General features: G+C 51.3%; 1 protein-coding gene across 1 annotated transcript in view; it reads right to left on the bottom strand.

Annotated features, from left to right (window-relative positions):
- NEK6 (NIMA related kinase 6) overlaps positions 1 to 8958 on the bottom strand; it is an 84475-nt gene extending 75517 nt beyond the window's left edge. The window contains exon 1 of the mRNA XM_059925593.1: positions 8832 to 8958. The gene's annotated coding sequence lies outside the window, so the exon portion shown is untranslated. The remainder of the gene's footprint in view (positions 1 to 8831) is intronic.
- Between the last annotated feature and the right edge of the window lie 7697 nt (positions 8959 to 16655).

Genomic DNA, 16655 nt, shown 5'->3' with positions numbered 1-16655 from the left:
TTACCCTCATGGAGCTCACATTCCAGTCTGGGAGGCAGATAACAAACACACGATGTCAGGGATGGATAAGGGCCCTGAAGAAAAATAAAGCCGGGCCGGCGAATGGGGAGTGAAGGACGTGGGATTAATTTTGACAGAGTGGGGATGGTGGGGTCTCTTTGGAGAAGTGACTTTTGCAGTGTCCCTATGAAGGCTAGGAGCAAGTCACGGGAATATTAGGAGGAAAAGGATTTCAGGGAGCCGGGACAGCAAGTGCAAAGGCCCTGAGGTGGGAGTACGCTTGGCATGTTTGAGGAAAGGTAAGGAGGCTGGGGCAGAGTGAGTGAGGGGGAGACTGCTGAAAAGTAAGGCTGCAGAAGTAGCAGGGGCCCCACTGCTCTTGCAATAAAGACCAAAGCTCACAGATTCTGGTGGGCCTTGGCAGCCTCCTCTCCCACTATTTGCCCCCTTGGTTCGTACTTTTCCTTCCAGTTGCCTAGGAGGCCCTCTCCCAGGCCCTGGGCCTGGGCCTGGCCACCAACTCACAGCCCACACAACGGGCACTTCCAGAGGGCAGCCTTCAGACCAGACCCCAGGACACAGGTTTCTCACAACACTAAGGCCTATGGTAATTAGCACCATATAGCCTGGATTCTTTATGTCCGTTTCTCTGTCCATTAAATGGGCATAATGGTACCTGTGTCACAGAACTGCGGGAGGATGAAGTGAGTTAATCCATGTAAAGGGTTAGAACAGAATGTAACATGTGGTGAATGCCTGGTACAAAGGCTCTATTGAAGGGTCCAAAGGCTGAGAAAGTGGTAGGAAGTTCCTGGCTTCGCACTGCTTGGGGTCTGCCTGCAGCACAGGACCCCAGTCTGGCTCCCAGCTTCCCATCCCACGGCCCCACCTACCCACTCGCCCTGTGGCTGGGTCCCCAGCCTTCTCAGGCCTCCAGGCCTCCAGCACCTTGCCTGTCAAACCTCATGTCACCCTCAAGGCTGGGGAGTCCCTCCCTCCTGGAAGCCCTCCCACTTCCCCAGAGAGTGAGTCCCAAAGGGTACCTGCTGCAAACTGTTCACAAGCACCTACAACGGGGTCATGACACAACTTCTGCGGCTACCAGGTGGTGGGTGGGACCATTAGAGGGTCTCTGTGCCAACTCCCACCATAATGCCTGACTCAGAATGTCAGGACATATTTCTTGAGTGAATGAGTGGACAGATGACCACATAGCAGCCAGCAAGGGCATATCTGGTTAACAAAATGGAGTCCACTTAACCCAAACAACAGTGAATGGTCTGTGTTTCCGCACTGAACTGTTCACCCACATTCTGGGCCCAGGTGCCACGAACCCGAGCCTTCGCCTGAAAGTTGGGAGAACGATCTGATTTCAGCCACAGAACAGCCACAGCCTGTGTGGGAGACCTTAGGCTGGTCATAGTCTCTCTGTGGGCCTCATTCTCCCTATCTGTAAAATGGGAGGCTTTTAAGCTTTTATTTTTAAGCATCAGAAATTTTTCTTTTTTTTAAATTTAATTTACTTTTTTTATTTTATTTATTTTTTTTGGCTGTGTTGGGTCTTCATTGCTGTGCGCGGGCTTTCTCTAGTTGCGGTAAGCCGGGGCTACTCTTTGTCGCGGTGCGCGGGCTTCTCATTGCAGTGGCTTCTCTTGTTGAGGAGTACGGGCTCTAGGCACGCTGGCTTCAATAGCTGTGGCTCGTGGGCTCTAGAGCGCGGGCTCAGTAGTTGTGGCGCACGGGCTTAGTTGCTCCGCGGCATGTGGGATCTTCCCGGACCAGGGCTCGAACGTGTGTCTGCTGCATTGGCAGGCAGGTTCTTAACCACTGCGCCACCAGGGAAGCCCAGAAACTTTTCTTATAAAAATTTTTTTTCCAAATAAAATTAACCATTTTAAAGTAAAAATTAAGAGGCATTTAGTACATTCCCAATGTTGTGTAACCACAACCTCTACTTGGTTCCAAAACATTTTCATCATCCCAAAAGGAAACCCTGTACCCATTAAGCAGTTTCTCCCCATTCTCCCCTCCCCCACGCCCCTGATAACCACCAATCTCCTTTCTGTCTCTAAGGATTTATAGATTCTGAACATTTCGTATAAGAACCTTTCTTAAAATGACACCTGAGCAAAACCTCCTTATATAAAACAGGAAAGAGGAGAAGGGCCGAGGCTGAAGACGGTAGGTTTGTCTCTTCCCCTCCCCCTTCAGGGAGCTGACGTCCCCCATCCTTAGTGGCCTTTCAGGGAAGGCTCTGATCCCAGGCCCTTTCTTTTCAGAGTTCTAATCCTTAACTTGGGTTTCTAAGGCAAATCACCCCAAACGGTGCCCGAGAATCAAGGGCCTTGAGCCTGGCGTTACTGGCCCACTTGCCAGATGAGGAAGTAGAGGCTGGGCCCACATGAAGCCCTAGCCTGAGCTGACTGCTGGGGAGGTGCTGGATTCAAAGATCTCCAGAGCCCGCTGATGCTCTCCCCTCACCACACACACCAAGGCGGGGTCTCAGATGTGAAGAGCTGGCCAAAAGCCCACAGAAGCTACCTCACGAGGGCAGCCAGACCTGGGGGACAAAGATCACTCCTCTCCCTCAGGGAAGACAAGCCAGCCTGAGGGAGCCCCAGGAGCTTAAGAGGGAGCGCCAAACACGCACAGACTCCCTCAGCCCTTGCTGTGCAGGCTCTGTGAGGACCATGTTGGTGGAGAGGGCCACCTGCTCACTTCCAACCAAGAACTGCCTGCCCTCGGCCCAGGTCTGCGACAGCCGCTCCGTCAGCACAGACCTCTGATGGGGCCAGTGCTGTGTAAATAATTAACAAAACATCTGCCTTGCTTAATAACACACCATGGCTGACACAGCTCTCGGGGCCTCCGGAGACCCTTCAACTCCAAGAGGACGCACCAAAAACTTATAAGGCTCACTTTCCTCTCCGTGGGGCTGGCGGAAGTGCAGGGTAGACAGGAAAGCAAAATACTGATTTCTAAACATTTCCCTGAGATGCCCAGGGCCACCCTGACATTTAAATCTTGCCTCTTGGGACTTCCCTGGTGGCGCAGTGGTTAAGAATCCACCTGTCAATGCAGGGCACACGGGTTCGAGCCCTGGTCCGGGAAGATCCCACATGCCGTGGAGCAACTAAGCCCATGCGCCACGACTACTGAGCCTGCGCTCTAGAGCCCGTGAGCCACAACTACTGAGCCCACGTGCCACAACTACTGAAGCCCGCGTGCCTAGAGCCCGTGCTCCGCAACGAAGAGTAGCTCCCGCTTGCTGCAGCTAGAGAAAGCCCGCGAGCAGCAATGAAGACCCAATGCAGCCAAAAATAAATAAATTTATTAAAAATAAAAAAAATCCTGCCTCTTTCCAAATTGTCATTGTCTCCTCCACTCTATTTTGAGGGTCATGGTCATAGAAAAGTGCTTCAGTGGCAACTACCTGGAGGGGCCCCCGACACCCTCTTTTAATCTTGTTTCGGGCCTCAAGATACAGGGGCACTGAAAATGCTCCTGACAAAGAGATGACCTTCCCAGCCCTGTGACCCTGGGCGGGTCCTCGGTAATTAAATAGTTCCTAGTCTCTCATCAAGCACTTATGAGGTGTTACCCACCTGCTGAGCATTTTGTATACATTATTTTATTTAGTCCTTCCCTCACACTTTATGAGGTCATAATACTGTTCCTGTTTTCTGGATGAGGAAACAGGCTCCCAGAGGTGAACGACTTTTTCACAAGCAGCAGGTCTGGGCCTCCCACCTCACTCATTTGGATTGTGGGTGAGTGTTTTCCCCTCTCTGGCCTCAGTTTCCGTCCTGTAAAATGGGCATGCAGCTCTTCTCTGGATGGTGAGCCTACCGAATTCCTCATTTGTAGCTTGGACTGATCAGAGCTGAGGGTGGTTTGGATAGTAACTCTGTCCCTTTGCAGGTCTCTTCCCGACAATCCCCAATTTCAAAGACTTTGGGGACAAGGAAGAACAAGAGAGGGCAGGCCTTGGAGAAAGGGGACGAGTACAAATTCCACCTCCACTGCCCACTTGCTGTGAGAACGGGTCTCAGGGACTAAACCCAGTGGCCTCAACTACAACTCAGGGACCTCGGAACATTCTCCTTAAACAGCTCTCTGCTCTCCGTTCACTAGGATCAAGCACTGCCCCCGGCCCCCAGCCTAATTTTGAAGTGTGAGGGTTAAATAACTCCGGGAAACGCAGGCCCTGCAGGCTCTCAGTGACAGCCTCCCTCCCCCTTCCCTTGTCGGAATTCCTTCACACTCTATGGAATTCTTACATAAAGCCCCTTTTTCTTTTCTGTGAGGTCACCATCATGCAGATGTCTAAGAGAAAGAAAGACTGGCTCCACATGGATCAAGGCCGTTAGAACTGAATGCATTTCAGATCCCAGCTGGCCACCTTTCAATTCTGTAGGCCCCTCATTCAGTCCCCCCCCACCCCCCAAAACAGAGCCAGCTACAGCGTTGAGTCAGGTTTGGGGTGCAGTGATCCTGCTGGTAGATGCCGAGAAGGCCTGGCTACAAGACCCGGCCTTTGCCACCAGACCACCCGAGAAGTTGTCTGTGGAAAAATCCAGAATTGGAGACAACGGCAGAGGTTATGTATGAGGGTTTGTTTCCACACAAGTAAGTCTTGTTAGAGGGACAGATGTCAAAATGCTAGATCACTCTCCAAGTTCAAGTTCCCGAATTAAACGTCACAGGAAATTACACCACCAACTGATTTGCCCCAATGTCAGCTCCTGTCTGAGGAGGCCGTTGGTCTATTTCAGTTTGGGCCAAAGGAAGGGGCTGTGTGTATGCCACCCAGCTCAGATAGGGATGGATGAAGCCACTGGCCTGATTTTTTTCTCTTTAAGTTAACATTTTCCCAAAAGGCTATCTTGTCACTACCCAAGAATCAGAAGTGAGAAAATAGGCAACTACCAAAAGCCACCGAGGGTCTTTGGCCAAGCGTGGCCATCCTTCACCTTTCAAAGCAAATTCACAGACACCCAGGGGTGCCCAGACCACCCAGACAACCCCTCACTCCACGAGCACCCTTTCCCCAGAGCTCCAAGTTCTGACCACCATCTGAGGCGACGGCCAAGGAAAGGCCCATGGCATGGGCAAAACAGTTTCCTAAGAATGATGTCAGCAAAAAAAAAAAAAAAAGAGAGAGAGAGAGAGATAAAAATGTAGAAACAAGGACTATTTTTACCTCCCCAAATCACAGGCCAGACGGGAGAGAAATCCATCAATGCCAGAAATGCGGCTGGGCCTTCGCACAAGATCTATTATTTCACACCTTAAATTAACGCATCTCAAAGCAATTTGCAAATGTTCATCAATTTGCAGAACATACTTGGAAGGGAGAGAAATACCTTTTCTTTTCAACACCAAAGGACGCTCGCAGGAGCACCCCACGCCCAAAACCACACAGGTCTTCGCACACAACATTCCTTTCCAGTACAGTGTAGTATAAACCGTGATGTAAATGGAAATGAACGGGGAAGAGAGACAGGCTCGGAACTGAAATGGTAAGTAAGTGACAAGAAGCCTACGTAGAAATGATGCTGTTGTCAGATATTCAGAATTGAGAGTCAGGCCCCGTGGAGGTAACTCGCCATCATCAGGGGTCAGGACGCCGGGCTCTTCCTGAGGGCAGTGTCCTAGGTTGCTTCCACCCCACACAAGCCTGGAGGTGCCAACCCGTATTCAATCTCAGATGACTCACCAGGGCCCTCCACTCTCCACCCTCTAGCTCCCTGGCTTGGTCTGACCCAAGAAGGGGAAGGGAATATTCTTCTCTTTTTGACAATTGTTTTTGACACTTCCCTTCTGAAACCAATTTTTGGCACTTCGAGAGGAAAGAAAAAATGTGAACTGTGGCCCTTTCTATCTGACAGCTCTGGCTCCTCTGCACCAGAGGGGCAAGTGTGGACGAGGAAGGATGGTAGTGCCTTCAGGAAGACCTCTCCCAGAAGTCTGGAGCCCAGCAAAGAACCCAGCATGTCTTAATCCACAGCAGGACAAAGGCAGACAGACCTGGTTTAAAGTTAAGAACTTCAACTCTGGAATCAGAGATGTGGGTTTGGATCCTGACTTTGCCATTTGCCAGTTTATGACCCTGCCCAAGTTACTTAACTTCATCTTCCTCTCTGTAAGATCAGGATAACAACCCCGAACATTCGCACTGTGCCAGACACATGGTACACAGCCGCTGTGACTTTCCAGGTTCAGTGGGGAGACTATGGGCTCTGCTCAGTCAAGCCTGGGTTCAAATCCAAGATCAACCGTATATTATCATGTGATCTTCAGCACATGATTTAATCTCTCTGTGCCCTAGTGCCCTCATCTGTAAAACGGGCAAAATGATTGTTCCCATCTCGTGATGCTGGTGAGTGGATTGAGTGAAACAAGGCAATTAAAGCTTTTAGTACCGTGCCTGGCACATGGAATACCCTCCATAAATGGTGGCCATTAGCCATGGTGCATAACTTTCATAAAATTGTGCACATTTCATCGCTGAGCCTCAGTTTTCTCATCTGTAAAATGGAGATAATAACCCCTACCTCACAGTGAAAATTAACTAAGTGTATGTACGTTTAAAGCACTCAGCACCCAGTCTGTGCACCTTCAGAAGGCAAATCCTGGTGCAATGGAAAGAGGATGGGCTTGAAGTCAGGCAGGTGACAGGATTCTGCTGCCACCTCCTCTCTGTGGTCCCAGGACACAGCTCGAACTCTCTGAGCCTTAATTTCCTTGTGCATGTAAAACCAGAAGCCACGCTCCACAGCCTGACTTTTGGGAGGATTGTGGTGCCCAGAACAGTGCCCGGCACACAGTGGGTGCTCCATAAATGTGAATTCCCTTCCCCTGCTCCTTCCTTACTTGAAGCCTCCAGAAGTGCCATCTGGCAAAGCCAGGAGCTCCGTTTCTTGAACCCTGAACGGCCCTCTACCCAGACCAACCTGGGCTGCTGCTTAAGTCTGAGACTTTATTTTGCGGAGGTAGAAACTACTTTTTAGTCATTTCCGAAGCAGACGGGACGGCAGAGGCTGACAAACCACAGGGACCATTTTAAATCCTGGGCCTTTCTTCTGGGAAGTTAGGCAAGAACCTTCCCAAATGTTTGCCCGTGGGGCTCTCTGCCAGGGAGTGACTCATCCACAGCTCCCCACAGGCATATTTTATTTGGGGGTGGGGGATTGCGGGAGGGCCTGGCCTTGCTGGGGGAGGGAAGGCAGCATTTCCAGCACACCCAGAGGTGGGTTTGTTTTTTTTTTTTTCATTTTTTAGGACAAAAAAGAAAAAGAATGTGGGTCTTTTTTGTTTCCTTCCAGGTTTTGTTTGCTAAAAGAAGACGTCCAAAGTTCACTCAGTAAGCTGTTGCGTGGGGAACAGGCGCTTTCAGCCGGCTCTGCATCCCTTTCAATGAAATTCTTCTTCCATTAACGCCACGGTTTTTAAAATGTCCCTCCAAGGTTCGCCTGCGCACACACTGAGCTCCTAAGACGACATGTTCCCCTCAGAAAGGCAAGCCAAATTTTGACAATCCAGAGGAACTAGGGAGCTCCAGAGATTCTAAAGTTTGCCTTAAAGCAATTAAGACTTTCGACTGCAGAGATTTTCAACATTTATAAAGCACACCAAAAACTGTCAGTTAAAACTTCAAGGACAGACCTCGGAAGACAGTGTCCCAAGCCTGCTGTGATCAATTTGTTACTGTCTTGGGGGCTCACACTTGGAGCCCAGGCTCGATACAAATAAATCAGATGAATATCTATCAACTTAGTAAGACAGGCAGAGAGACACCCCCAGATACACAGACAAGTGTCCCTGGACCCCTGGTCTCCCCAGGGTCAGCCCCACCCTGGGCCTGGGGAAAGGGTTAAAATTCACCAGGGCCAGAGAGGGGCAAGAACAAAGCCAGGGGACACAGAAGAGTTTTTGGGAAAACTGAATACAGATCCTCCAGTGCCAGGCCAAGAGGCTCCACCAGGCCCAGCACAGCCCCAGCCCAGTCTGGAGCCCCATGGAGGGTCCTGCCAGTGGTCCTGCCCAGGCCCAGCTGGGCTCTGCGATCTGACCTCTGGCCTCTCATTCACCAAAGAAAACCCAGCACCCACGGGGTGCCCACACCAGGCCTGCTTCTCTCCACGGGTTCCCCTGACATCGGGGCCAGCGGCGGGCACATCACGCAGTAGGCCTGGTGGGCGCAAAGGGGGGCCCTCAGCCTCCATAGCAAACATACTCTCATGCTCCTGTACACAAATTACACACTCACATCCACATATGTACACTTTTGCCCTCAAGGGCTCATAAATACACACAAAAATCACTTGTGAACACTCCCACGTGTGCGCGCGCACACATACACCCAGAATCCACACATTCTCGGTCACAAAAATGAGATCCCACATGAAGCGCCTGGCACATAGTAAACACTCAATAAATGGCTAAGTGGGAGCCATGCCCGCTTGCCCCGCACTCACTCACACCAAACTCCACCACCCCACCACCCCGACGCTCCGAGGTGCACACGCACCAACTCGGCCACAGGCACGCGCACACTCCTGCGAACACACCAGGAGGGACAGACGGACACGCCGCCCACGCACGCTCGGACGCACGGCCGGGGACACACTCAGACTCGCACGCTCACGCGCGTCCCGACCTCCCGCGTGCACACCCGCCCGCTGTCCCCCACGGAGCCTCGGGCGCGTGCGCGGGCACGCGCGCCCCGCTCGGCCCGAGAGTGGGTGACTGCCCCGCGGCCCGGCCTCCGCCCCTTCCCCGGCCCGCGCCGGCCCGATCCGGTCGGGCCCCGGCCCCAGGCCACTCACCGGCTCGCGGGCGGGCTCGGCTGCCGTAGGGAGGACCGGCGCACGGTCGGCGGGAGCGGTGGGTCCCACACGAGTTGGCGGCGCCGCAGCTGCACGCTCGTCCGCTGGGTTCCGCCGCCGCCTGCGCGGGCCCGCGCGCGCGCTCCCGCCCCTCCCCGCCGCGGGGCCGCGCCGCCCCCTGCGCTCGTGCGCGCTGCCGCCACGCAGGCTTTGGGGGGCGCCGGGGCGGCGCCCGGGCGGCGCCCTCACCGAGGCCGGATCCCCTCACTCTCCCAAGCCCACTTAGCCGAGGACCCCCTCCTCATTTCAAAGCTGGGGAAACTGAGGCCCAGATCACACAGCGAGTCAGGTCCAGCATCTCCCCTTCTTCTCGGGCTCTAGACATTTAGGGTCTGCAGTCAGTCAACACCGTGGACCCCTCCCACGCATCTTTGGATACCCATCACCTAACTTTGCTCCCGTCACAGCCCTGGAGATACTGAAATCGGTTAATCAACAAGCGCTTATTTTGCGCCTGCTGAATGCGGACACTGAAGTAGGCCCCAAGGGTATCTCGCTGTGGTGAAGGCACTGCTCTCTGCCCTCAGAGGGCCAACGTCTCCTCATCTGGAGCTCCCCACTTCCTGTACACCCCAAGACCAGTAAGAGTCAATGTGCAGAGGTTTCTGGAAGAAGTAAGACTCTGCTAATGAATGCTGAACACCCCCTCGAAGGAGACAGAGTCTGTATGGGGGCCCAAAAGCAGCAGCTCAGTTCCCTGCTTCACTTCCTAGGGGGACCCCACCCCCCAAAAGGGGACGCTCCTGGCCCAGACAGTTCCTGTTTCCACACTCGCTGCTTTTCCTCCACACGCAAAACTGTGCTGTGTCCCGCAGGAGGGCAGGAACCAGGGACTGACGCTGGCTGCCTGCCAGCTGTCCAGCTTGGTCACTGTGCTGGGCACAGGGGGATACCCACTGGGCCTGTTTGCCCAGTGAATGGACATGTTTCAGCTGGCTTGGATCTCTGACAATAACGACACCAATTGAACAACCACTGTGTGCCAGGCTCACGGCTGCACACTCTGCCTGCCTCGTGCTGTTCAGTCCCACAGCCATTATTTGAAGGAGACTTTATGCTGCTTCCGTGCCCATTTTACAGATGGGGTAAATGAGGCCTAGAACTGAAGCTTAGAGAAACAAATTCTCTTGCCCAAAGTCACCCAGCTGGTAAGTGGTTGAGCTAGAAACTGGACCGCAGATGATCTGACCCCTGTGCCTGTGCGCCTAATCTAGGATGTGAACAGTGTGGTTCTGTGCTGCTGACACAAGAAGGGGCAGACGGGGCAGCAGCCCGTCCGGAGGAGCCAGCCCTTCTACAAGGCGACAGGGCTGAAATGGATCATTTTGCAAATTGGGTAGCCGTTAGTTGGGGATCTGATTACAGCCTCACCTCACATGATATACTTCACAATAAATGCCAGATAGATTGAACAGTTAAATATAAAAAATAAACATTGCATAAAACAAGAGAAAGTAACAGAAGTTCTGAGATTGTGTGGCAGTCTTACTAGTAGGTGGCTGATATTGGCTATATTCGTGCAGGAAACATTCATTCATTCATTCATTCATTTATTCGACACATAGAGCACCTTCTATGGGTCAGATGCTATTCTAGGCACTGGGATACAGTCATGAACAAAATACAGCCCAGACTCTCTTGGGGCTTCAATCTGGGGGTGGGAGGTGGGGGAAAAGAAAAATATCTGGCATGGCAAGGAAAATAGGTTTGGTGGAGAAAATAAAGCAAGGAGGGGGTTGGAAAGCCCCCCAGGGGTGCTTTTTCATAGAGAGTGCTGGGAGAAGGCCTCTCTGATGAGGTGACATTTGAACAGAGGGCTGTATGAGGGAGTGAGGAAAGAGGTCCTCTGTGTATAGGACAGGTTCATGCTCCAAGAACCATCCTAGTACGCTACAGAGCAAGAACCTGAAATTCCTCTTTGAAGGAAACTTTGGGAGCAGCACCAGACCACTGAGGAAAGAAGCACTGGGACCCCCACGCATGTCTGTGTAAGAATCTACCATTTGTAAAGCCTGTTCCCAGCCTCACAGAGCCCCTGTAACAGGTACTCCCAGTGTCCTCATTTGCCATTTAGGAAACTGAGGCTCAGAGAGGTCAAGAAGTGTGCCACAGGTCACACAGCCAACCACCATCAGCAGAGATGGGTCTGGCTGCAGGCCAGCTGTTGGCTGCTGCTGAGTGTTAGGGGACTGAAGAAGTCCTGGCCGCCCCCTTCCCTCCCTCTGGGACTATAATTCAGGAACAGGAGGACCTAGGGCATCTGCTGTAGGCTTCTAGAGAGAGGAGGGTGCAGCAGCAGGACTTGAGGGTCTGGGGGGGAGTCATCCCCACCCTGTTTTCCTGGCCTTCCTCTTCCTCACCTCCTACTTACTTCCCTCTGGCCTGGTCCCAGCCCCTGGTGACATGCTGGGGGAAAAATCAGGTTAAACTCTGCCCAGAGACCCTCCAAATGCCCCACACTACCCTCACTACCCCGGCCACAGCAGGGGTAGGTAGAGAGAAATGGTACAATGCAACCTGAGCCCCACTCAACTTTTGTTTTTAATGCAAAGGATTTTTCTGTGAGTCCCCAAATGAGTCACTGTTAAGAGGTGCTTTGCAAAACGACTCCCAGAATTAGAATCAACGTCTCCCTACACACAGTGCCTGACACTCCCTCCCACAGCATTTGTGAATCTGGTCTAGGAGAAAGGCTATCTGTTCACCCCCAAGGGTTTCAGGATTAAGCCTGTGTCGTTTCATTATCTCTCTGCATTAGGGGAAGAGAAACTACTCTTGCTGGGCCCCTTCTCCATGCCTGGCTCTGCATTCTCCCAGCATCCCTCGAGGTGGGGGTCAGGATTTCTGTTTTACAGATAAAGAAGCTGAGGCTCAGAGAAGGAAGCTGGTTTGGACCCGGGTTTACCCAAAGCTTATATTGTTGTCAGTATTTTGGGGGAGTGGTAGTGGGGGGAGAGGGAGCCATAAAGTACTAGGATCACACCATGTTCTTTGAAGCCCCTTTGTCCAAAATGTCCTCTTGCCAGCTTCCGATGGTGGGCATTTTTGGGGGATGGTCTGGGTTTTCCCAGGAACTCTTGTTTGTTCTTATCATCTGAGCGTGATTATTAATAGCACTCCGTTTCACTTCAAAAGTGTCTTGGTTTGGATGATAAACTTTAGGGTCACCCTGTTTGCTTGCAAAGGTCACTGCATGGGGGGATTCAGATTTTACTTTATGAAATAGAGGCCTCTTGTCTGCTGGGCGCCTCTCCACCTCCTGATGTCTGTCTGTGTATCTGACCAAGAACTTTCACAAGAGTTTATGGGGATTTTCAGGAGCAGCAAACCCAGCTGGCTGGGAAGGGAGTCAGGACTGGAGTCAAGGCTCCCTTCCACCCCAGCCCTGCCCTTCGCTCCCTGTGTGACCCTGGGTCAGTTTCTTGACTGGCAAAATGCGACCTTGACCTTTTAGGATTTCCTGTTGCTCAGTGCAAGCTGGAAAACCAATTGAACATTTTGGTAAGGACTGGGAATGCAGGAAGCATCACTCCCCTCCATGCCATCATATGGCTGACTTTTTAAAATAGCAAACCTTATTTTTAGCTAGTTTAATTTTTTAAAGATTTATTTATTTTTTGAATAAATAAATGCCCACAGTTGCCCACAGTTCAAAGTTCAAAGGTGCAGAAAAAAATGGTGAAAATTTCCTTTCCGCCCCGATCCCCAGCTACCTCCTTCTTTTCCCTGGAGGGAACGAGTGTTGCCAAACACACTCTGTTCCCAGACAGTGTGTTTTGTGTGTGTGTGTGTGTGTGTGTGTGTGTGTGTGTGTATACACGTGTGTATATTTTTTCGTCTCTTCTTTTTCATGCATCCGATCTACAATGCTATACAACTTGTGTTTCCTTCACTTCTTGGAGACTACTTCCTATCACTCTATAAAGAACTATTTCCTTTTCTATGACTGTATAGTATTTCAAAATATTTGCATTTAATCCGCATTTAGCAAGCACCTGCTCTGTGTACTGTTCTAAGCACTGTGGGATATGACAGAACTTTCAGCCATGGTCCCTGCCCTCAGGGGCTTACGGTCTGATTGGGAAACAAGAAAAACAGAACACATTGGAGGGGCATAGAAGAGCAATTTCCCCAATGGCCCCCATGTTCATTTGTGAGGTTTGGCTTTGGGGCTAATTTTTCTTTTTTATTATTCTCAGCTCCAGAGATGCATTGGGTGGATGAAAGAGCCCAGACATGGGTTCTTTTGAAACTTGAAAACTCAGCTGTGTGCGTTCAGGCAATCCACTTCTTCATTCTGGGCCTCAGTTTGCTCATCTGTAAAATGGGGACAGTCAGCCTCTCTCACAGGATGGCAGCGGTCACATGAAATTGTATTCCTGAAAATGCTTGGTGAAGAGTTAAGTGCTGTGCTCCTAGGCTGGAAGATCTGGGGAGGCTAAGACGATGCTGTAAGGAATGGTACATTAAGTGCAAGGTGTCAGGGCTCTTCTGCCCAGAGGGAATCATCTTGTAAGCTTTTCACGCTTTGCTGATCCTGTGATAACTGCTAAACAGTTATCTCCTCCAGCCTTTGGCAGCCTTAGTCGCCAACTTTGAGTCTGCTAGAGGCTTGACCTGGTAGACCCCCCACCCAGGAGGCCCCGGGATGTGGGAACAACACAAGTTAACTGTCTTCAGTTAAGGTGGTGGTGGAGCGGGACTTTGGGGATTATCATTCCAGATGGGACTGGCTCAAGGGCATGCAGACAGGAAGAGGCAGAGATGCACCCAGTGATGTTGCTACCTCCCTGCAGGTCCTGCCACCAAACCTCCAATACTTGGTGTTTCAACAAACAGATTCAAACCCTGACTCGTAATGATCACCAAGAACTGTGCCTTTCATGTATGTTCTCTTAACTGACCTCCTCAACTACAGTTTGAGGTAGTGATGCCCATTTGCCCGTTTTGCAGATGAGCAAACTGAGACTCAGAGACTGTTGATACTAAGTTAACAAAGGAGTGGGTGCTCTGTCAGTCCCTGCTAGGAACACTCAAAACCACTGCGCCCCTATGTAAAAGGGTTGGCATTTGTGGCTGCCGAGAGGCATCAGACGTGGAGATGGGGGACTGTGGAAATGTTATTTTGGCCTCCGAAGGATTTTCATAAGCTCACAAAACATTGGGACTTTGGCCCTGCTTTGCTTTCTGGATGCCTGTTCTCTCCTGATGTTGAGCTGAGTGAGACTGTCTGGCTGTGGCTTCTTTTCTCTCCTCCCTGGGGGAGGGGTGGTGATGGATTCGCCTGGGCCTTGTGCAGCTGCCCGGAGCCTGACACAGGGAACACATGAGATTCATGGTGTGATTGGAAGTTCTTGCGTGCCCAGGACAGTTCTGGGCTATGCCTCCTGTCTCAGCATCAATGGTAGTGTCCCCTTTCACCCTCAAAAGTGTCCTGGATTGGACAATAAATTATATGGCCACCCTGTTATTCATGTCAAATAAAACAATAACTTGCCAAGTGAATAAATAACTGATCATCTCAGTCGGGCCCTGAGTCATGCCCTTGTGTAGTCCACTCATTGGCTCTGTGTGTGATATGGGTGTCAATGTCCGGATGAGAAAGTTTACAGATGAGGAAATTAACGTGGTTAACCAGTTTGTCTAAAACACAATTTAAGGGGGCGTCTGATGGGTCCAGAATTCTGCTTTGAACTGAGTCAGCAGGGTCCCATGCTGGCCATATTTCTCTCCCAGGCATCCAGGTGTCTACCTGGCTTTGGGGGCCAAGTGAGGGGTCCAACTGCCCTTCCTGTAACTCCTGGGACATGGGGCTAAAGTGAGTTTCCTCTGGGCCTGAGGCCTCCCCTGTGCCCACCACAGGGCTGGATGCTCTCAGAGCAGATGGAAGCTGGGAGACCTCTGGATTTAGGGCTGATGACACCATCCATCCATCGACCCCAGATACCCCAAATGAGGGAAGTGCTCTGAAGGAGGAGATGGGCCTTTGGTTGCTAGTTTTCCCAGCCCTGCCCCTGGCTTTCTGGGAATGGGTGTAATTTTTCCAGGCATCAGGACATGCCAGGATTGTGCTGGGGGCAAGGGGTGGAGGGACCAGATGGAGGCTGGAGGCTGGCAAAACGGGAGTGGGAGCGAGGAGGAAGAGGGCAGCGGCAGGAATCAGAAAAGGCTTGATTAGGTTTCTCTGAGGAGGGGCTTGCACTGCCACTCCCTACCCCCAGCCCCAAAGCAGCCCCCTGTGCCAGGAGTGGGAGCAGAGAAGGTCTAACCCATCGTTGGGAAAGAAAATGCATTTTCCCTCCTTCAGTGATAGTCTGAGGGACTTGGTCCGGGGTGGCCATTGCTGTTTTGAGGTGATTCCCCTGAGGCAGGGTGTATGGGTAGAGAGGTGCATCGGAGGAGAGGCAGTGAGTTCTGGGGGCTCCAGAGCCCCTGAATAAGGAGCTGTGTTTGGGCACTGCTCAGCTCAGAGCTGCGGGCTTTGGGTTCTGAGCCGAGTTGCTCAGGCCGACCTGGGCAAGGCAGCCACTTTGACCCCACACGTTCTGCCTGAAGCCAGTTGCCAAATGCCACAACCCAAGCTCTGCAATCAGCCCCCCAGAACTGGGCTGGGGCCAAAGCCCTCGGCAGAAGCTCAGCCCTGGAGCCAATCAGACCAGGCTGCTTTGCCGCCTACTAGCAGCACAGCCCTGGATGAAGCCACCTCACCAACCAGAGCCTTAGTGTCCTGACTGGGAAACTTTCTCACCAGGTTAGGATGAGATGAAGATACCAGGCCAGCTCCTGGCTGAAAAGAATATCAGCATCAACTGTTTATCAGGCTCAGAAACTAGCACTTTACATTTTACAATTGTCATTTATTTTAATCATCCCAGCAAGCCAGTGAGATGGGTGCCAGGGTTACCTCCCTTTGCACAACCCATACAGCTGGGTGTTTGCCTCAGTTTCTCTGCCTGACAAAACAGGCTCAGAGAGGTCAAATGACTCGCCCAAGCTCACACAGTGGTGAAATAGTGAAGCTGTAATTTATAAGTGATATGCAGATACATTTCACTGGCACAGCTAGCTCCAGGGTCTCATCTGTAAAATAAGCATAATGATACCATGAGTCACTTCCTACTTTCGGCAAATCCCATACTCTATGCCTTTACTAGAAAAAAAAATCCCTTAGTAGTGTTTGCCAATTTCCATGGTGTAAAGTACTCCCAGCACAGCTGATTTAAACCTATCAACAACTGCTCTGGAATTCCCAAATATTTAACAACCTGCTCTTATTCAACAGTTAGCTCTCACCAGCCAGTGCAAACCAGCTCTCATACGTCACTGGGTCCTATTATCCTCCCCTTAGGCCCTGTAAAGGGGTGGCCCTAGTCTCAGTGCTTTAAGGTTCCATTTTCCTTTGCTAAGAAAGAAGGAAGGCAGCCAGCCTGTACTGAGTACTTACTGTGTGCCAGGAGCTATGGCAGTGCATCCAAACCTAGAACTTCCTTTAATCTCTACAACAACCCTTCAATGATCCCCATTTAATAGGTGAGAAAACTGAGGCTCACAAAGGTAACATCTACTGGCCACGGTCACGCAGAAAGTAAATGGCAGATTGACATGTATACACTATTGATACTATGTATAAAATAGACGAGAACCTTCTGTAGAGCACAGGGAACTCTACTCAATGCTCTGTGGTGACCTAAATGGGAAGGAAATCCAAAAAAGAGGGGATATATGTGTATGTATAGCTGAGTCACTTTGCTGTACAGTAGAAAC

The sequence above is a fragment of the Balaenoptera ricei genome, chromosome 6 (assembly GCF_028023285.1).
Source record: "Balaenoptera ricei isolate mBalRic1 chromosome 6, mBalRic1.hap2, whole genome shotgun sequence".
Classification (NCBI taxonomy): Eukaryota; Metazoa; Chordata; class Mammalia; order Artiodactyla; family Balaenopteridae; genus Balaenoptera; species Balaenoptera ricei.
This window is presented reverse-complemented; position numbering and strand designations above follow the sequence as displayed.